Source organism: Schistocerca serialis, chromosome 3, assembly GCF_023864345.2.
Source record: "Schistocerca serialis cubense isolate TAMUIC-IGC-003099 chromosome 3, iqSchSeri2.2, whole genome shotgun sequence".
Classification (NCBI taxonomy): domain Eukaryota; kingdom Metazoa; phylum Arthropoda; class Insecta; order Orthoptera; family Acrididae; genus Schistocerca; species Schistocerca serialis.
The window spans coordinates 272,428,684-272,450,465 of NC_064640.1; the positions used below are offsets into that span (position 1 = coordinate 272,428,684).

Genomic DNA, 21,782 nt, shown 5'->3' on the forward strand with positions numbered 1-21,782 from the left:
TGTTAACGTGGTTAAAGCGCTCCTTCTCTAATCACAATTACGTAGTCCACCGTTACATTCCGCAGTCCATTCACATGCTGATAGTCAGACACACTCTCCTCCGCTCCGTGACTTGGATTTTCTTTTGATTAACGACAATTTCAACTGTAGCAACTCTGACTAATCATATTATGGACCTCGACGCAGTACGATTTGTATCAGAATAAAGTAATAAATGTCTGATAACAGATTTCGAGCAGACAGGCTGTGTGTACTTCTTAATGCCAAGACCCCTTAGTAACTGCTCGAGTCAAGAAAAACAAAATACTAGAGTTCGGAGATTCATTAGAGAGCTTATGTAGCGCCCAAGGACTGCTCAGAAACGCTCTCATTAAGAGCCCGATCCCTTCAAGAGCGCGAGCGAGGGGTAGGAGGCAGGACTTCGGAAGTCCTACAAAAAATTTAACCCACGGCTAAAACACTTGGGATAAGAAAAACACTAGCCAACACCGTCACTACTCCTGAAATACTGTACTTAGATAAGTTCGTTATAATAATAATAATAATAATAATAACATAATGTACGATCAGCCCCAAAAAAAGCCAAAAGAATGCCAAAAATCTGAAGGAAGTTCAACACGCTTTTCTCTTTTCATAAACATTAATGTGCTCTACTGAAGTGACCAGGAAATTCTTCTGCAGACTGTAGCAAAACACAAACGTAATTATTTACTATTTCCTGCGTATAACAGAAGTGTTTGTCTTCCTAAAAAGGTATTAACAAGGTATGCGGTAATTCCCCAAGCAGGACCTGTTTACACAATACGTGGGATAGTATGGACTGGAATTCTACGGAATTTACTTTTTTAACAGTACAGAACCAATTCGAATCATGGCTGCTTTCGCTAAATACCTCAATTCCACAGTGCAAAATGTTATAGCAGTATTTAGTTCCTACCTTTTACCAAGCAGTTAAGCATCGTTCTACGCACTGTCGAAAACGGCCAAATATTCTCTTATTTTACTGTAAAAATGCTTTTGCAGCCTTCCATTAGTACCAATACGTACGAACAGTGTAATAATATTGTTAAAATATGCCACTGCCGACAAATTTCGTTATTCTAGTTGCTCTTGTGTAAACTACTGACGAGAAATATGTTCCTGTATAATGGAATGTACTTCTAACAACGAGTAAGTTGCTACGAAATACCTTATACTGCCTGAGAAGGTACACTTGTGTTACAGTTCTGCTAATCTCTCAATGGTACTATACAAGCACGCCATAAGTACCTGCAGAATACTTGAAATCTTTCAATAGTAACTGCTTCAGGTATCGCACTGCAACAGGCTCAGACAAACAGAATAAACCGGTGTGTCACTTGTTCCGAGCATTCTCGCAGCATCAAATTAATAAAAAAAATCTATATTCCAACGATAACCTCCACCATACTCGCCAGGACAACTTCCTGACGAGGAAAATGGAGATTATTGTGAGATGTTAGAGTCTTTATTCTCGACAATAATGCCAAAAATATTTCATAAAGTTGTCGTCGCGAGAAACTTCATTCCCATGCATAAGCCAGCATTTTAACAGCACCGTGTTAACGAGCAGAGCCACGGATTCCACTCAGTACTCTCTAACAAAATGGTATCTATAAGTATTCATTTGATGTGACCAGTCCAGCAAAGCTTGTAAATAAGCGCGAAGACGATTAAAACTTGAATGAAGCAAACTAAAAAAATTATGTGGTACTTCCACGCAAAGTACATTGTTGTACCCACTAATGTCACAATATTATATGGTCAGTAATCGGTCATTCCGGTCCCTTAATGGTGGCCTTCGAAAGCAGAGCCACTTCTTCTCCTAAAAGTAAACTCCATTCACAGGCCCTAGGAGGTCCATCGTTACAGACCGACCGCCGTGTCACCCCCCGCCAATGGCGTCATTGAATGCGGTATGGAGGGAGATGGGATCAGCACACCGCTCTCCCAGCCGTTGTCAGTTTTCGGTAGTTAATCACGTGTTATATAGATCATTTGAACGCTTCTTTTATCTAACCGATGTGGAATGAGTAGGTTTTCAGGTATTAGTGTTAAGATTAACGAACACATTTTTCAGTCCTACTCATGACAGTACACTTAAAGCAAAGTGTTCTTTTTTTACTGGCTATCAGTTCTTAAACAGAAATTCGTCAATGGAGCAGGAGGAAATAGGAGTTGACCAGGACAAATGATTTTAAGTCAGTTTTAAAAACTTGGTTTGCTACCCGTCAGACATTTAATAGTATTGGACAAATGATCAAAGCTTTTTGTTGTTGCATACTGAACTCCTTTCTAAGTCACTGACAGCCTCATTAATGAGTAATATAGGTATTTTTCTTTCTAGTGTTGTAGGTACGAACATCACTGTTCTCAAGTTGTGGTAGATTATTTATGCCTATCTCCTTGACGAGGTACCTACATGACGTCTGTGGGTGAATACCACATATTTTCAAACTGCTCTCTTTAGTGCAATCAATAATTTGTTTCTAAGTGATGAGTTACCCCAGAAAATTATTCCATAAGACATTGAGTGGAAATATGCGAAATATGTCAGGAGGTTACTTCGATTTATTCGAAGATTAGCAATTATACGAATAGAAACTTCATTGTCTGGAGAGGTCAGTAATATGATTCTCACAGTGCAAGTTTTCATCAGTATCTACACCCAAAAACTGAGAGCATTCTACCCTATTTACTGACTCCTGCTCATGTGCTACGTCAATGGTTGGTAGGACTTTATTCGTTGTACAGAATTGAATATAGTTTCTTTTTTTTAAAAAAAGCATCTGTCTCGTACAACTAACTTTTCGATATTAATTGCGAGGCCTTTACAATCCCTCTTGACGGTACTGTGGGTCAAGACCATATCCATCGGCAACCACCCGTTCTGACCGCTTGAGTCTCGCAAGTGGACATTAGAAGCACATAGCCGTATTACGAAGACGCGCTGAAAAGTAGTGTTTATGAAATTTTTTTGTGAAAACTCTTAAAGATACTCAAATAAAACAAACTTTGTTAACATTTTACATTTTTATTCTTCATTTCTACATATCAGCAGCCTTTTGCCGATAGAGGACTCCGAATTGTAGACTATAACATGGCGGCGTGTAGTGCAACATTGTCGATGCATCAGAAACAGCGTGCTGTATTCGAGTTTCGAATTCGAAGGGTTCTTCCGTACATGGAGCGCCTTCTCCTTCAGGATAACCATACCAGACCACACACGAGTGTTAGGTTCACTGTCAGCGATCATCCTCCATACAGTCCCGACTTTGCCCCATCCGATTTTCATCCGTTTCCAAAACTTTAGGAACACCTTCGAGGACTTCAGTACTAGTGATGAAGTGATGCAAGCAGAGGTGATATTGTGACTCTGTCAACAAAGTCAAACATTCTATAGTGATGGTATCAGATGTAGAATATTAATAAAATTTGTTTTATTTGAAAAACTTTAAGATTATTCAAATATGAAATTTGGAGGCATTACATTTTAGCACGCCCTCATGCGTGATACGAGGTGGAATAATTTCACTGATAAAAAGCAAATATTTGAGACAGACGGTTCCAGCGGGAAATACTGTGAGGTGTCTTTTATCCGACTGAAAAATACAGCCGGCCGGAGTGGCCGAGAGGTTCTAGGCGCTACAGTCTGGAACCGCGCGACCGCTACGTTTGCAGGTTCGAATCCTGACTCGGGCATGGATGTGTGTGATGTCCTTAGGTTAGTTAGGTTTAAGTAGTTCTAAGTTCTACGGGACTGATGACCTCAGGACTTAAGTCCCATAGTGCTCAGAGCCATTTTTTTTTTGTTTGAAAAATACAGTTTTAGAGGACTAAGACAGATGAGATGCTGTGCGGCATCGTAGCCAACTGTTTGCAACAGATACTCAATAACGTGAGGCTAAAATTATCTAGCGAATAGCAGCTGGCGGAATTATGGGAATCACTCGTGAATAAAGGATTCGGGAATCGACTATATGACCGTTACATGCTCTTCAGGGAATTGCAGGGCGAGGTGGTGATGCAGTTAAACTACTGGTTTCGTATTCAGGAGGCGCGGGACCCGAAGCCTCTCATTTAGGGTTTTTGTAGTTTCTATAAATAAAATTAAGAGAACTCTCGCATGGCTCTTTCTGTGCGGCCTCTAATGACTAACAGCAATCTTGGTACGGTGCAGTGCAGGGCAACGCCAAGTGGCGCAGGGATAGAAGAGTGCCGACGAATCCGGCGCCCACGCGTCTGCCGGGGCCGCAGTGTGGGTGGCGCTCTGTGAGGTACTTTGCTGCGCCCCCTCCTCCTAACTCTCGACACGTGTATAGCATATAAGCTGTTTTCCAATAACTTCTCTCGGTAAGTGGCATCAACAACGTATAAATCTTTCATGCTGCTATATGCGACTCTCGCGTCCGTTATTGTATGCGCAGAGGTAAAGACTACACGACTACGGTTGCCTTAACATGCGATAAATTAAATTTCTATAATACTTTGGCTTCCGTCACTCTGCAAGGATTACTTTCATTACATACTTCCGTTACTGGGGCAAATATTGTACATTTGCACATCAATTAGAAAGCATCAGTACAGAGGCACCCAAGAATTCAGTCAGTGGGGGAGAGTGCTAGATTTGTCACCGATAGGTTCGAACTATATGTAAATGTTACGGAGATACTTCGGTAGTTCAAATGGAAGTCACTGGAGAGGAGGCGACGTTCTTTTCGAGGAACGATATCGAGAAAAATTAGAGAACCGGCATTTGAAGCTGACTGCCGAACGATTCTACTGCCGCCAACATATATTGCGCGTAAGAATCACGAAGATATGATACGAGAAATTAGGGCTCGTACAGAGGCATATAGATGGTCGCTTTTCCCTCGATCTATTTTGTGGGTGGAACAGGAAAGGAAATTACTGGTAGTACAGGGCACCCTTCGCCACGCACCATACGGTGGCTTGCATCTGTGCAGATGTAGACATAGATGTAGAGGATAGAGTACCTAGGAACACGCGGTGCTTTTTGTTCTTGTGACTGATTTTAGAATCGTATGAAGGAATGACCACTAGAGACCACCATTAGCAGTTTCCATCATTTTCTGCAGGTTTTGTTCTTGTTGTTAGACATGCGTTAGTGTTTCGCGCAGCATTGTAAGCATTCTGAGTTCTACACATTCCAGTACGTATCATATATTAAAGCTATGTATTGTGTTTTCTCTGCCTCGTGATGACTGGGTGTTGTGTGCTGTCCTTAGGTTAGTTAGGTTTAAGTAGTTCTAAGTTCTAGGGGACTGATGAACATAGATGTTAAGTCCCATAGTGCTCAGAGCCATTTGAACCATTTTTTGGCATATATTATTGACTGTTCAGCTACACAATCGGTCAGTAAAATTCTGTAATTGGCTCTGAGCACTATGGGACTTAACTTCTGAGGTCATCAGTCCACTATAACTTAGAACTACTTAAACCTAACTAACCTAAGGACATCACACACATCCATGCCGGAGGCAGGATTCGAACCTGCGACCGTAGCTAAAATTCTGTATATTTTTAGAACTATTTATATAACATGTGAACAGTTACGCCACATCAGGTTACCTTCCATTCGGAAGTGGGTACCCTCAGCGACTGTATGTGACTTATAAATTATAGAATACAGCAATCAGTCATCCTTTTTAGATTTTATTATGCAAATCCAGATTTCGGCTAGTAGCTAGCCATTCTCAATGCGCTATTTTTTATTCTCAATGGATGTAAGTCCCTGTTGTTCGGGCGTCAGTCACAGTTCTTTGAATACTACTCAAAGAACTGTGACTGACGCCCGAACAACAGGGACTTACATGCAACGAGAATAAAAAATAGCGCATTGAGAATGGCTAGCTACTAGCCGAAATCTGGATTTGCATAATAAAATCTAAAAATCTAAAAAGGACGACTGATTGCTGCGCTCTGTAAGTCACACCATACTTCGTCGGTAGAGTGCTACTTTGCACTTTGAAACAGAAGAAGGTCTTTTACCATGGAACATGTGATACTTGCAATTGAAGTGAGTTGTTTTGTGTCTCAACAATTTTACCTGTCTTGAAAATGGAAATTTGTGTTAAATTCTAATAGATCCTATTTCAAATCGTAACTGGTTTTTGATAATACTTCCGCTCAATTTGCTTTCACTTACATATTATTACTGGTGTGTAGTAGAGTAATGCTGTACCAGATAGACTATTAAATACAGTACTAACAAAATTTTCTCGACTCAACGCTTTTTAATTTCAACTGAATATTTGGTCCTAGGTACAGGACCACGTTTTCTCATTTGGGTAAAGCTTAATTTTCCGGAGTACTTTTTGTAATTTCAGGAAAAGATTGTAGCATATAAAAAAGAATGCAATAATTTAAAAATGCAGTAAGAAAATATACTAAACTTCAATTACAAGGCTGACTAGAGGCGAAACTTTGAAAACTGTACGGAGATACAACACACTCCCCTACTCCACGAAAAGTTTCTATTCCTCTGGTTGAGCAACCTTCACAAAACAGTCCACTATTTAAGTGGTGCGAGCTTTCATATTACATTTTATATTGTGTACTTTTAAATAAAAAAGTTACGTATTAATAAGACAGATTATGTAGGCTGTTCCAGGAGGAATGCTTAACATTCAGGGATGTGACAGGAACTACCACTCGAATCAAAAAAATGTGCTAAACATGGGCTCGAAAATAATTAAATTAAGAATCATGAGCATTTGCTCAGTAGAATAAATGTCTTTCAAAGTAGTGACTATGAGTAAATGCTTATTACTCTTAAGGTATGCACTTTAGAACCCATATTTACTGTATATTTTTCTCTTGATTGGTTCGTGCCACCACCTCTCAGAATTTGGAAAGCAATTAGCTTGCAGAAGAAAAGATTTGTTTCTTAGTATCTAAGACGAAGAAGTGCTCATAGCTCTTAAGGCACGCATGTTTTATAGACTTCTTTGCTACGAATAATCGTTTCTGTCTTATCCCTGAATATTGACCATTCCTCCCCGGACATCATGTATAGTAAACAACTTGTGCGCGTAAAAATCGACGAAATCATACTTACGTGAGGAACCTCTAATAATTAACATAAAAGGAACCTTGGAACTCAAGCGTGAGTCAAAGAAGCCTTAACTTGTGCTTATTGTTTCCAGAATGATTCAGCTACTTATAAAGTTTTGTGACGAGGATTAATCTCAGACACCCTGTGTGTCTAAACACCATGAGAACAGTTTTTCAAAACACGTCGCACACGCTCGCGGCTAACTTTCTGCCATCTGACCTTGAATATCTCCCATGGGGAAATGCTCCGGGGACCAGGGATTCTGCTGCTCGTGGGCATTAAAAACAGAGGATGAATGATTTTTTCTTCGTGACATTTCCCCATCTTCGTAGCAAACAGCAGCAGGACGTCTCCATGATTTACTCCTTGGTAGGGACGTACAGAAGAAAAGCACGAGACTTTCTGTGGAGTACGAACAGAGCCGACTTTTTGGTAGCGCTATAACTGTCTTCGATGTTTTCATTATCATCATCATCATCATCATCTAACAAGCTGTTGCGCCTTTCATAGTCTGTATTCGTATGCAATGTGCGGACTCATACGAAGTAAGATAAATTAGTTTACCTGCGTATTCTTTCGGTAATGTAAGAAGACGGTTACGCATTTTTGTAGGTTAAAATACATCAGGGGTCTATCTCAAGGCTGTGTCAGAATTACATGGTGGAAGAAAGGTCCGGAAGTGGTAGGGCATCTAACGTCAAGTATCTGAGATGTAGGGTAAAGGCCTAATGCATATGCTCACCATTCTGTGGAAGCTGTTGTTTACGTTTGGCCGGTATTAGAAGAACTGGAAATTAAATCTAGCTGTTATGAAAACAACTCCAGTAATTTTATCAGCGAAGTAGAAAAATATTCCGACATTATTGCTTCCCAAAGAGTTTGGATGCAGTCATCAAACTGTCGTACCATGTTTTGATTTCACTTAAACAGCGTGAATGATGCTTCTTTGCATGTATGTGAATTTCTGCGTAACGAAGAAGGCAGATTACCTGTGAACTGATACACAAGAAATAGTATTCTGTAACGTTAGTGTGTCAAAAATGCGAAGATAAATATTTTACGAGCGCAATAAAGCCAACAATGACGACTTCAGGGAAAGAGAAGCAGAACAACACACACACAGACATAATATGTAATAAGGATATATGCTTACTCTTAAAATGAGAATAAAGTCCTGAAATGCGTCGTTCTACGCACGAAGAAAACGTAAATGATGCAGTATTATTTAAATCGTTAAAAATTTATTTCTTTAATAATAACGAAATAAGCGGGTTTTAATTTCTCGACAACAGGGTAACTAGTTCTTTAACTGCATTTCCCATCCCAGGAAAGTGACACGAGATTTTTCGCTGATAAATGTCACTATCATTGGTGTAGCTACCCGTAGTGTTTACTATAATATGGAAAGAAAAAGGAATATTTTTAAGCCCGCTGTACATATGCAAAAAACCAAATTTTTTAATTGGCTTTCGGGACGTGCCAATACATCCATCTCAACAGTGGAATGTCATTTATGACGATACGAACGTAATGACAACCCAACACACAGTCCCCGACAGGAGAAAACCTCTGACCCGAGCGGGAATCGAACCCGGGACCCTTCCCTTAGTAATCCGCCGCGCTGAAAGATAACCGCAGAGAAATGCAATAATATTTCATGTTAAGTGACACGGAGTGGTATGAAGAAAGTATTCTTCCTAATACAATGCAATGCTCTTGAGGTAGACGTAGAAGTGCGCACAGAGACGAACGAAAACGAGTGCACGAGCCCCCTTCTTCCTCACGTAGAGTTGTTCTCAGGGCGAGTTTGAGAGGTTTCGGGCGATGAGCGGGCTGGCGAGGCTGACAGGAGATGTTTAAGGAAACTGGAAGAGGATGGGCGCAGCGAGCAGCGGCAAGTGCACAGCCTGCCAAGTCGGAAGTGAGTGCAGGTACGGCCGACCCTGTGGCCAATGCCAAGCTACTACGCCGCAAGGCCACTGACTCACAACCAGTCCGCCTGCGCTACGACAAACCGAACCGAGCCGCTCTGCGCACCGCGCCGCTACAATTCGGTCAGCTGACACTCGCAAATAAACACGGCGTTTGCTTTTCCCCGGTCTTCCTTACAGAAGCATCCTGCACTGTCTGCGGGTGGGCCATCTACGTCCTCGATGTGCTGTCTTCCATTCCTCCCCGGACGTCAAAGTACTATCTACATCTGGCGCTAGACACAGCTCCGCTGTTATTTCCCATGAAACAGACTGGCTCTCGTTTCCCTGCAAGAAATAACAGTCATGCAGTGTAGTGCTCAGCTGCAGTAGTGCAAGTCCCTAAATTGCGTTGGTATTCAACAACTCGGAAGAGCCTGTATAGTAGCAAAAAGAGAAACAGGAAGCAATAAAAATTCTTAACATAGATTACTTACATGCGAGGCAGGATTAATTTAAATTTCAGCTGGAGTTTAATGGTTATAATACAGACGCTGAAGTGCACTAATTCAGCTACACGACCCGAATCCATGCGTACCTTCGATCAATGTTGAGATCATCAAGCCTCTACAAGTGAGCCACGGAGGAGGACGTGCCTGTTTTGAACAATAAACTTTCTCTGCGGATAACCTCGAGTAACGTAAAGCGTAGAACATTGCGCTGCGAGACTGAGAGGTAATCCACAAGCGGATCGAATTAGCGTGTCGGATTAAGAGTCGTTAGTCTGGTACATTGACCAGCGTGTGTGTGGCGTTTCGCACTTCTGTTTATGGGAATGCTGAGCTGCGATTTAGAAATGTGACACCGAAACAGAACACGGAAACAAACAGGACAGAATTCACCCTAACTATATACAAATTCTGTACAAGACATTCGGAATGTCCTCCAGCCACAAAAAATAATGTCAAGTCAACTGTGCGCAAAAATTCGCTAGCCTTTGACCCTGAAAAGCGGGATAACGCCTGGAAAAAAAATTGCAGTGCAACTGACACGTCTATTTTACAAGACGAGCTCACAGCAGGTTGAGCATTCCGAAACGAATGTTGTAGCGTATTTTCTCAACCTCAGCGCACTTCAAGTCAAAGAACAGAGAGGAGCAATGATGACCGTGCTTAGCAAAGAGGTGCGTGAGCAACATTTCTTCCTCATATAATTTTCAATAGTGGGATTCGATCTCTTAGCACAGGCTGCGGAGTAATGGCACGTAAGTCGGTGCAGGGCACATCTGCGAAGTGATCTTTCTTCTAGTATCAAGTAAAGGGGCAAGATGATAGATAATGGACTCATATTATAGAGAAAGTGCGCTCTAATTCCAATCCAGCCAGCCTGTTCAGATCTGTCATGTTTCCCAAAATCACTCCACAAGGATCCTTTTCCCGAGGTCACATATATCTTTTTCGGTCCAACTGAGCTACTCCTCCTCTTACAATTTAGTCGTTCTAGATGCAGTTTAGTTCAAACAGAAAGAGAGAGCGTTATTTCAGGGTATTTATACAATTATGAGCCGACTTGAGGCTCTCGTAGATCGATTCGTATAACAGAAAAGGTCATGGAAGGAGAAAGCTGTCGGTGTCAAGTAGATAACTTTGGAAGAGTTGACTCGGGTTTGGGCTACTATACCGAGTATCTCTCCTATGGGTTGTCAAGGCATTTTCTCTGGTGTTTCGGCAAATATTTGCAGTTTTGTTTTTGTAACGGGCAACGGCCTTGCCGTAGTGGATACACCGGTTCCCGTCAGATCACCGAAGTTAAGCGCTGTGGAGCGTGGCCGGCACTTGGATGGGTGACCATACCGGCCGCCATGCGCTGTTGCCATTTTTCGGGGTGCACTCAACCTCGTGATGCCAATTGAAGAGCTACTCGACCGAATAATAGCGGCTCCGGTCACAGAAAACATTCATAACGACCGGGAGAGCGGTGTGCTGACCACACGCCCCTCCTATCCGCATCCTCATCTGAGGATGACACGGCGGTCGGATGGTCCCGATGGGCCACTTGTGGCCTGCAGACGGAGTGCTTTTTTTGTAACGCGTAGCTGGTGTCAGCCCAAACAAATTCTGCTCATACGTCGTTGACACGACGCCCAGCGCGAATGGAATGCTTCGGTTCATTTCCCGATTTACACAAAATTATTTTTAAATCGGAATTTTTCGTGCCCATTCGATAGACTGCTACCAGGTTAGTCTAGTGCGATATTTTCTTTACCGATATGTATTAACATGAACAGTAAAACACGAAGAATAACCAGTAGTCTAGCAGGGACAGAGCAGCGTGTTTGTGCATGGCGGCAGCGGTCAGCATCAGCCAGGCCGGTGCTATCGATGCTGGAGTACTCGTTATTCCTCGTGTTTCACTGTCCCTGCTAATACATATCGGTAAAACGAATATCGCACCGGACTAGTTTGGGACCGCATGTCGAATAGGCACGTAAAATTACTAAAATTCCACTTTAAAAATCATTTTGTTGGTAACGAGAAACAAACCGACGTGATCGACAGTATTTGTTTGGCCTGACTCCAGCTACACGTTACAAAAACAAAACAGCAAATATCTGCCGAAACACCAGAGAAAACTCGCTTGACGATTCTTACGAGACACCCTGCATAATATTTTCTTTCTACGAGCAGAATGTTCAACTGCTCCCCCTCTCTTGCATTTCAAGTGTGTGATTTTGCTTACACAATGCCGAAATTTTTTGTAGGAAAGTACAAGACTATGCGACAAAAATCTCACTTGATTAACAACTCAAAATGAGCTGCACGTCTACGATCGCAGGTTCGAATCCTGCTTCGGGCATGGATGTGTGTGTGATGCCCTCAGCTTAGTTAGGTTTAAGTAATTCTAAGTTCTAGGGGACTGATGACCTCAGCAGTTAAGTCCCATCGTGCTCAGAGCCATTTGAACCATTTTTTGAGCTGCGAAGTCTTACGCCGAAGAAAGTCGAAACCAGGGTTGCTAGGATGGCACATGTAAGACATGTGCTAACGCAGTTAACCATGAATAAAACACGATTGACGCTGCAACTGAAAACAAGGCCTTCTGTATTACGTCAGTTTCCGTCAAAAGGGCAGACAATTGAGCAAATAAATAGAAACTGTTGGAATCAGGTTACTACGCAACTACAAGGGGAAAGGTAGAAATGCAGACACTCAATAGCAGATGGCATAGCGAATGCATTCGAAGAGCTGCAGCACTGATGTTACAAAGAACCATTTGGTCTGCGTGGGACTAGAAATACGAGGAAGAGCTGCGCGCCTGTTATAGATGAAAGAAAGGGAGTGCGCTACAGTGCATGCGACTGTGGAGTCGCATGTGTTCCCGTAACGAAGGGGCCGATTGTGAGTTGCGGAAGTGGAACTATTGTAATTTCTAGTGGGCAAAACTGGCCGCGTCGGGTAGTTCGCTCAGCCGCGAAGAAATGATTCACAAGGGCATCATATGTCATGCTACCGACTCCTCATTGCCACACTCGCGCTGACTAACGTCGATTCGTGCTCGCCGGCTCCGCCTGCTATCGGCCAAGTGCACGTACACCCATTTAACTCGGGACACAGACTGACTTTGGCTGTCCTTAAATCAAGGATAAAGGAACAGAAATTTGCCCTTCGCGGGTAGTCGAAACGCATAGGAGCAGCATAATAATGTTGCATAGTGCCGCTGTTTGCAGGTAAATAAACACTTTTGCATCGAATTACAATCTGTAATGTATAATGGTCTGTGCTCGTGGTCTCGCGGTAGCGTTCTCACTTCCCGAGCACGTGGTTCCGGGTTCGATTCCCGCCGGGATCAGGGATTTTTTACCTGCCCCGAGATGACTGGGTGGTGTTGTGTCGTCTTCATTATCATCATTCATCCCCATTACGGTTGGAGGAAGGCAACGGCAAGGCACCAGCATTAGGACGTTGCCTAGTACGGCTGTGCGGGTCTCCCACATCGTTCCCCTTCGCTCTTTCAAGTAGCATGGGACTTCATTTCAAGGTATGCTGCGTCTACAGTCAATGATTCTTGGCGAATAACGGAATCCCGTAGAAACACTTTGCTGTCCGTTTGTTAAGGTCCCTTTTACTCAGGAACAAGCTGAGGTACAATCCTGAAATTTCTGTCAAACACTAAATTCCACGGTTACTTTGAGCTGTAAAAAAATGGTTCAAATGGCTCTGAGCACTATGGGACTTAACTTCTTAGGTCATCAGTCCCCTAGAACTTAGAACTACTTAAACCTAACTAACCTAAGGACATCACACACATCCATGCCGGAGGCAGGATTCGAACCTGCGACAGTAGCGGTCGCGCGGTTCCAGACTGTAGCGCCTAGAACCGCTCGACCACCACGGCCGGTTGCGCTGTAAAAATTTAAGCTTCTAAGTCAATGCAATCATTTATGTCACATATTTTAATACCCGCAAACACACTCATCAAAACCTATAGATGAACAATATATACACAAGTTTCTGCGGAACCCTTGGAGCGTGAGTGCTACTCGCACTTATCCAGCAATTTTCCTCCTCAGTCCGATAGCTGGTGGACTCACACATACCTCCTACCTTCTTGATGCTCTCCTAACGTCTGCCAGCTATAAAATCATCCATGAATCCCCTCATCGATTGGTTAGTATACTGGACTTGCATTTGGGAGGACGACGGTTCGAAGCTGCGTCCGGCCATCCAGATTTAGGAATTACGTGATTTTTCTAAATCGTTCCTGGTAAATTCTGGGATGATTTATTTGAAAGGGCATAGCCACTTTGCTTCCCCATCCTTGAAACATCAAAGCTCTTGCTCTGTCTCTAATGACCTCCATGTCGACGGAGCGTTAAACCCTAATCTTGCCGCGCGGAGCGGCCGCGCGGGTCGAGGCGCCATGTCACGGATTGCGCGTCCCCTCCCGCCGGAACTTAGAGTCCTCCGTCAGACATGAATGTGTGTGTTGTCCTTAGCATAAGATAGTTTGTGTCTAAGTCTAGGGACCGATGACCTCAGCAGTTTGGTCCATTAGGAATTCACACACATTTAAACATTTTAAACACCAATCTTCCTTCCCTCCTGTATCTGTCATCCTCTCTGTCTTTGTCCCCTCCCTCGTTCCGTGGACCAGAACAGTTAACTGGTGCGAATGGCGGAGTAGGTGGTTAAACATGTTATTTCTGCTAGCAGCGACCGTTTTCAGTAATCTCTTTGTATCTGGTACTCTTCTCAGCACTTCTTTCGTTTGAGATTATATCATACCACGGTATTTTCAGAATTATCCTCCAGCATCACATTTCGAAACCTTGCATTCTTTTCTTTTCCAGCTGCGCGGGGTAGCCGCGCGGTCTATGGCGCCTTTCCACGGTTCGCGCGGCTCCCCCCATCGGAGGTTCGAGTCCTCCCTCGGGCATGGGTGTGTGTGTTGACCTTAGTGCAAGTTAGTTTAAGTTAGGTTAAGTAGTGTGTGAGCCTAGGGACCGATGATCTTAGCAGTTTGGTCCCATAGGAACTTATCACAAATTTCCAAAATTTTTCCTTTCCGGCTGGAAGCCTTCCACATTTCTGGCCCATCCACACAGCTCTATAAGAATAATTTCCTGGCAGACAACAATCTGTGGTTAAAACCACGCACAGAAAACTTTACAGCCTACGCTTTCGAATACAACCGTCCAGTGAATGCTGCGCTCGGGTGTGAGGAGCGAAGAGAGAACGTGACCACCTCCGAAAGTGAACTGCGGCACACGCCGGCCACACTGAGATTCGTTCGCGTGCACTGTTTATACCGTCTCTCCCGGCAGCAACCCAATTTGATTACTACAGTAATTTATTATGCTCAGTTAGTACATTATGCAAATATGTGCGTTACACTTGACTGTACAGCTAAGCGACAAAATGTCAATAAATAATCAACCAAACAAACGCACGGAGGCAAAGATAAGATGCCAAGATATCGTATATTCCGCAACATTTTTCTTACTTGTGTAGGCAAAGTCTGAGATGATCTTAAGTCCAATCTTACCTTCTCTGGAGAACAGGTGGCGCATAATGAAACAGGGAACTAGCATTCCACTGAATCCGCACTCATGTAGTTACCAGGTGAGAGTGATTCAGATTACATAGTACTTCTAAACTAGATGATCACACCAAGATGATGTCTTTTTACAGGGTTGTAGAAAAAGCTGAGCTTCTGGTCAAATGTAGATAGGAGCTTAACAAACGACGATCTTTCTGCCTCCACCTCTCCAAATCTCAAAGATACACTCAACTATTCATATGTGTCTACGGAAATTTTCAGTTCAGAGAAGTTAAAACATTAAATACAGAAAGTAAACTGTGCTTTCCTTTCCAAAAGAAATGTACACCAAATCTCACATGCGATAATACAAACTACACATAAATTTCTCTCTCTCTCTCTCTCTCTCTCTCTCTCTCTCACACACACACACACACACACACACACACACACACACACACACACACACAAACCTCGGACATGGGAGTGGATTTAGATGTGCCGTGTATGTATATGTCTCCTAGAATGAAATGCTTTCAAAATGTTGGATTCTAGGTTGGAGCTTGGTGTGCAGTGTATCCTGTGCGTATTTTGCGTCTTTACAATTGTTAACAGAGAAATTCACAAAAATTCTTATAACCTGGCTGTACTACTAAGCTACGAAGGCCAAATTTAGTTTTGAAAATAAGGTTTAGTCAGCTTTCAGTCCCTCAGTAAGCCTCTATGTCCTTTCCGCAGAGTAACGTAAGATCCTTGACGTTTCGGCAGATAGTGCACAGTCAAATGATATTTTTCCAATGGAAAACTTATTGTATACAGTATTATCGAATTCAGTAGCAAGGTTTGTAAAATAATTCGTACTCAGTGTTACACAATAGTATCAGATTCTCAGTCCTTTTTTCTAAAAGAAAATGCTAAGCTCATATCAGCCATTCTAGATTCATCTCTGCATCTGTGAGTATCGTCAACAAATTGGAAGATATCAACGGTACGGCTATGTTACAAATATTTAGCAGCTGTCGCTGGGCGAGCAGTAACGTGTATAAATTTCCTCATAGCGATGATGACCAATTCAAGGCATCAGGTGCGAAATGTCTGCTACAAAATTATTAATATTTAATTAAAATTATGCAGATCAATCACGTTACGTTGCTTACACGTTCACGACAATAACACAACAATAAAAATGCGTTAAATAGGATTACTCTAAGAGGCAATCGCCTTAAACCGCCATATTATGTTCACTGAGGTGTCAAAAGTACTTATCGTGAAAAACCGTTGTGCCATACACCTTGCGAGGTCAGAGAACTGCACTGAGTTTACATTGCTGACTCATCGCCGGCGCAGGTGCCACATTTTACGTGCTGTTACCTTGAAGATATGCTTCCCACCCGTTTTTAAATACAACTTCACATTTGACACACTGTACGACTTGGTGACATGAGATCGTTTTGCGCTACTCCAATTCTTCATATTGGACGAAGACTGCATGCAGTACCACACTGTTCATTAATTAGGGGTGTAACATCTTTGGAATATGAATGATCTGAATAATATAATCTACTTTCTTTCAACGGATAAACGGTGGACAAACATCTCAATGGTCGCGTCCACAACAGTTTTACTGTATTTGAGCTTCACCGATAGATTGTAAATTACTTCCCTAATAAATAAATAAAATGTAGTAGCAGCAATGCTTGGCCCTGCTTCCGAAATAACCATCTGATAACTCTTACTTTCCTACGCGTTAGTGTTAAGAGGTACGTCGTTTTCTACCACAGCTCGATTTAAAATATTTGTTGATGGACTCTTGCATATGATTAGCTGCGGGAAGTTCACTGCTCTGTCAGACCGATCACTATTACGCTTACTCACGAAAGGACGCAATCCTACTGCCTTATCTGCAGCATTTGATCAGGCGGAACTTCAAAGGATCATCGAGTAGCTGCATACAGTATCTGCTGCACATTATTCAAGCACACGGAAGCAAAACGATGGTGTAGGAAATGGTTGAGAGCTGTACTTTGTTCCTAGGCATTTGGAAACTTCCGGACAGCGATGAAACAATTCGGCGGGAGATGCAGAATTTGGGCAGCTTTCGCAGAAGCCAGAGTCTAATATAGAAACCAAGATCCACATCTGCGCGTCGCGTCTCGTTTGTCAATGTTGCACAAGGGCTGGCTATTGCAACGTTGGAAGAACCTTGGCGATCAAGGTCTGCTAGCTATTTGTCTAGCCGCGCGTCTATGCACCAGGCTGCACTCCACTCACTTCCCAAGGATCGCGCTAGTTTAGTTCCTAACTTCGTCGCCCTTACCACTGTTCACACCAGACAAGTCCTATAAGTAACAGTGCTGTGAAAGTTTCCAAGATTCTATCGGTGAATGTTTGATTGTTGTGACACTATCTTCTTTTTTTTGTTCAAATGTATAAAAACTTCGTGTGGCGCCCATTCTATAAATTTTCTTGTACGGGCTCACATTCTTTTAATTTAAAAATCACAACAAAATATAAAATGTTATTCTCACTTATGTAAATCATAAGACTCACTGTCGGAGATGTCGTCGGAACGTTTTCTTTCTTGTTGCACTGAATCGATTTACTCTTTTGTCGTCTTTGGCTCAATCAATTTTGTTCAAAGACTATTAGAGTGGGGAGAAAATGCAAAAGTCTCTAAGTATAGCTCTCAAACGATGACAGCCAACACACACATTTGAAAGTGACGTATCGAGTACTTCCACTATTGGAACCCGCGGGCGCACGTGTCTTCTGCTTTGACAACACACAACACTCGCACGGCAAAACAGTTTAACAACACTCAAAAAAGGAGCGCAAGTGCGCACGACGATTGCACTGCTTACCTGCCAGTTGCGGGCAGACGCGACGACGGTAATCCATGAACGTAATCCATGAACAAGAACGGGAGGGACACGGCACAACACACGCTCAGCGCTCTACGCTCCGCACACAGCCGCAGTCGGCATTGAAATGGAGTTCACTTTCCCGCTCGGCGGTGCGCGCGCAGGAGTGGGGGTTCCCCTCGGCTGCCCTCATTCGGCGGCGACAGCAGCGTCGGCGGCGGCGGGCAGAGAAACTGAGTAGAAAAAACTCCTGCCGCCACTCCGCGCCGTCCAATGCGTCGGGTCACGTCGCCTGCTTATCTGCGCTATCACGCGGCGCCTCGGCCGCTTCGGCTTGATCTGGCCGCCAGAGCCTGCGCGCTCCCGCAGGTCAGTTGTTATCTCTGCCACTGCGCGTGCGCCGAAGTCTGCGATCTGCCGCTGCCCACGCCACGCGGTTCGCGGTCGCTTCCCGTCACAGCCCCGAAGTCCCGACGACGTGCGGCTGCAAACCCTTCGCTTACACGGAGAGCGAGGACTGGACCGATAGCTGACTAATAACTCGGTGTTATATCGCATTTCTCGACTGTAGTCCTGTTTCCTCAAGAGTCAATCAAGCTGGCACTGACAAGTAAAACACTTCAAATCCCACAGGGACGCTGGGAAATTTATCTGCCTCAGAATTGTTCAGCATGCCTGTAACCCGGTCTTTGTGGGAAATAAATCTCCTCACGTGTTAACAGAGTTTGTCAAAACGACTCCTTGCTAACAAATTGAAAGTATTTGACTCTAAATTATTTAAGACGAAGCATAAATAGCAAATGAAGTGTTTAAATGGAAACAGCCGAATACTGACCGTAACAGAGCTATAAACTTGCCTCTTAATTTTCAGTCAGCCATTGTGGCAAGAAAAACATGTAATGTAGAAATATGGATTTAAAATTTAAACATTCACGGCTGAAAATGTCACACTCATTAAAATATTTTGGGCTATAACGCTGTGGGCGAATGAATTTCTCGCATGAATCCTATGTTTCGTCTCCATCTGTGGAGAATATTTTCGAGCGGATTGTAACTTCTGTGAATCTTCGATTCTTGCTACTAACTTAAGTAAAATTTCGTTTCCGTATTATTGTTAGATAGCACTTTCGGTTACATAAATTATATTTCGTTATTTTATTTATGTTCTTGTCTTTGCATCTGATCAAACGTGTAATGTACAGTATCTCAAGATACGCGCTTGTGGGGTTAGCCTGTGGGAGAGTGCACACGGTAAAATTTGTTTCCATTATCCAAACGCTATCTAAGGGAAATGAGTGCTAACCCACAAGAGCGTATTTTGAGATCTTGTATGTTATATGTTTGATTAGATTCAAAGACAAGAAAATAAATACATAAATCCTCCGACCCTGTGGCCATGATGCAGCAACTGTGACATATTTTCAGTAGCAAAAAATAGTCTAGGTTACAAATATAGCATAAGCTTTATTGACGCGTTTCGTCTTTTTGAGGCATCTTCAGAAATCGTATAGATACTGCGGGTAACGCGTTAGTCATAGGCAGTCGAAATTCTGCTGTGCATCTTCGGCATAGCTGCATGTCTTCGCCGAAGGTGCACACGAAAATTTCGGCTTCTTATGATTAATGCGTTAGTTGCAGTTTCTATACGATTTCTGAAGATGCCTCAAAAAGACGAAACGCATCAATAAAGCTTACTATTTTCGCAGCCTGGGCTGTTTCTTCCTACTGAGAACATAAGTACGATTAGACGAAATAATTAATATAACAGACAGTTCTTTCTAGCGATACATAGGGAACTACTACCTAAGAGCATGTGGTACGTTCGAAAACATAGCAAATGAAGTGGTCAGTCTAATCCTTACTCAATTGAGGTCAGCATTTTCTTCCGCCAACTCCTTCTATTGGCCGTTGTCGATAGCTGTTGTCCTCTATTGTTATCGCTCCCCGATGGACTACTAGTATACATCTCTCCCAACACTGGAATCCAAATGTCATTCATTTTCCCTACCTCCTCCTTCTTGTTATATTTATTTTCTTGCTTAACAGTCTATATCGCCTCTGTGTATAGCCTCTCGTAGTAACCGTAGCAACCAGTGTGTGAATGGGAAGTTCGAAGAAGGTACAATTTCACTTGAAGATACCCTCTGCAGGTGGAGACGAAACGTTGGTTCCCGCCAAAACGTCGTTCGAACACGCCATAATAATGCGAAATTCTTTAATAACTGTTATCTCTATGAATTTCGGCTGAGAAGACAATATTTTCACTCCAAACAAAGTTGTAAAAAAGTAAATCCATACTTCCACATTAATATCATAAATGTGAAAGTGTGTTTGTCTGTTGCCTTTTGACGACCAAACCATGGAAACGATTATGATGAATGTTGGTGTCAAGAAAAAGACCCCCAAGAGAGTGAAGTAGGGAATGGGATAGTGGGGCAGACTTCTTTGAAAATCAGTGAACATAAACCACGATGAAAGTTATTAAATTACTTGTATAATGTATACGTCGCATAATGTGTAGTTACTTCAATAGTGCGATGCATAGATGCACGCTCCTGACCACGTCTCTCCGCACGCGCGCAGCGCTCGCAAGCTGACGTTATTGCACATACAGTAGCTTATTTATTCACCATCACTCATCATAACAAAACTAATGCTACGCGAGCGCAGCCGCGGTAAAAGCCAGTATTTACATACACTAAAGTGACAAAAGTCTTGGGATACCTCATAACATCACGTCGGACCTCCTTTTGCCTGGCATGGTGAAGCAACTCGACGTGGTATGGACTCAATAAATCGTTGGAAGTCCCTAGCATAAATTTTGAGCCTTGCTGCCTCCATGGCCGTCCATAATTGCGAAAGTGTTGCTGGTGCAGGATTTTGTGCACAAACTGACCTCTCGATTACGTCCCATAAATGTTCCACGGGATTTGTGTTGGGCCATCTGCGTGGCCAAATTATTCGCTGGAATTGTCCAGAATGTTCTTCAAACCTATCGCGAACAGTTGTTGCCCGATGACACGGCGCATCATTGTTTGAGAACGTGAAGTCCATGACTGGCTGCCAATGGCCTCAAAAAAAAAAAAAAAAAAAAAAAAAAAATGGTTCAAATGGCTCTGAGCACTATGGGACTCAACATCTTAGGTCATAAGTCCCATAGAACTTAGAACTACTTAAACCTAACTAACCTAAGGACATCACACACACCCATGCCCGAGGCAGGATTCGAACCTGCGACCGTAGCAGTCCCGCGGTTCCGGACTGCAGCGCCAGAACCGCACGGCCACCGCGGCCGGCGCCAATGGCCTCCAAGTAGTCGAACGTACACATTTACAGTCACTGATCTGTTCAGCTGGACCACAGGACCCCGTCCTTTCCATGTAAACACAGCCCATACCATTATGGAGCTATCACCAGCTTGCACAGTGCCTTGTTGACAACTTGAGTCCATGACTTCGTGGGGTTTGCGTCACACTTGAAACCTACCAACAGCTCTTATCGACTGAAATATGGACTCATCTGGCCAGGCTACAGTTTTGCTGTCGGCTAAGGTCCAACCGATATGGTCACGAGCCTAGGAGAGGCGATGCCATGCTGCAAGCAAAGGCACTCGCACCGGTCATCTGTTGCCATAGCCAAATGGTTCAAATGGCTCTGAGCACTATGCGACTTATCTTCTGAGGTCATCAGTCGCCTAGAACTTAGAACTACTTAAACCTAACTAACCTAAGGACATCGCACACATCCATGCCCGAGGCAGGATTCGAACCTGCGACCGTAGCGGTCGCTCGGTTGCAGACTGTAGCGCCTAGAACAGCACGGTCACTCCGGTCGGCTTGCCATAGCCCATTAACGCCAAATTTCGCCGTAATGTCC

The 21,782-nt window shown here is 43.2% G+C and overlaps 1 protein-coding gene and 1 pseudogene across 3 annotated transcripts in view; one reads left to right on the plus strand and one right to left on the minus strand.

The window, feature by feature from the left end:
* The window catches only part of LOC126470047 (ecdysone-induced protein 74EF-like), a 617,268-nt gene extending 599,243 nt beyond the window's left edge, over nt 1-18,025 (minus strand). For 2 of the 3 annotated variants that reach the window (XM_050097548.1, XM_050097546.1), the window contains exon 1: nt 17,907-18,025. The gene's annotated coding sequence lies outside the window, so the exon portion shown is untranslated. The remainder of the gene's footprint in view (nt 1-17,906) is intronic. The other variant, XM_050097547.1, reaches the window with a different exon arrangement.
* LOC126471759 (5S ribosomal RNA) lies at nt 10,764-10,881 on the plus strand (annotated as a pseudogene).
* Nucleotides 18,026-21,782: the final 3,757 nt, after the last annotated feature.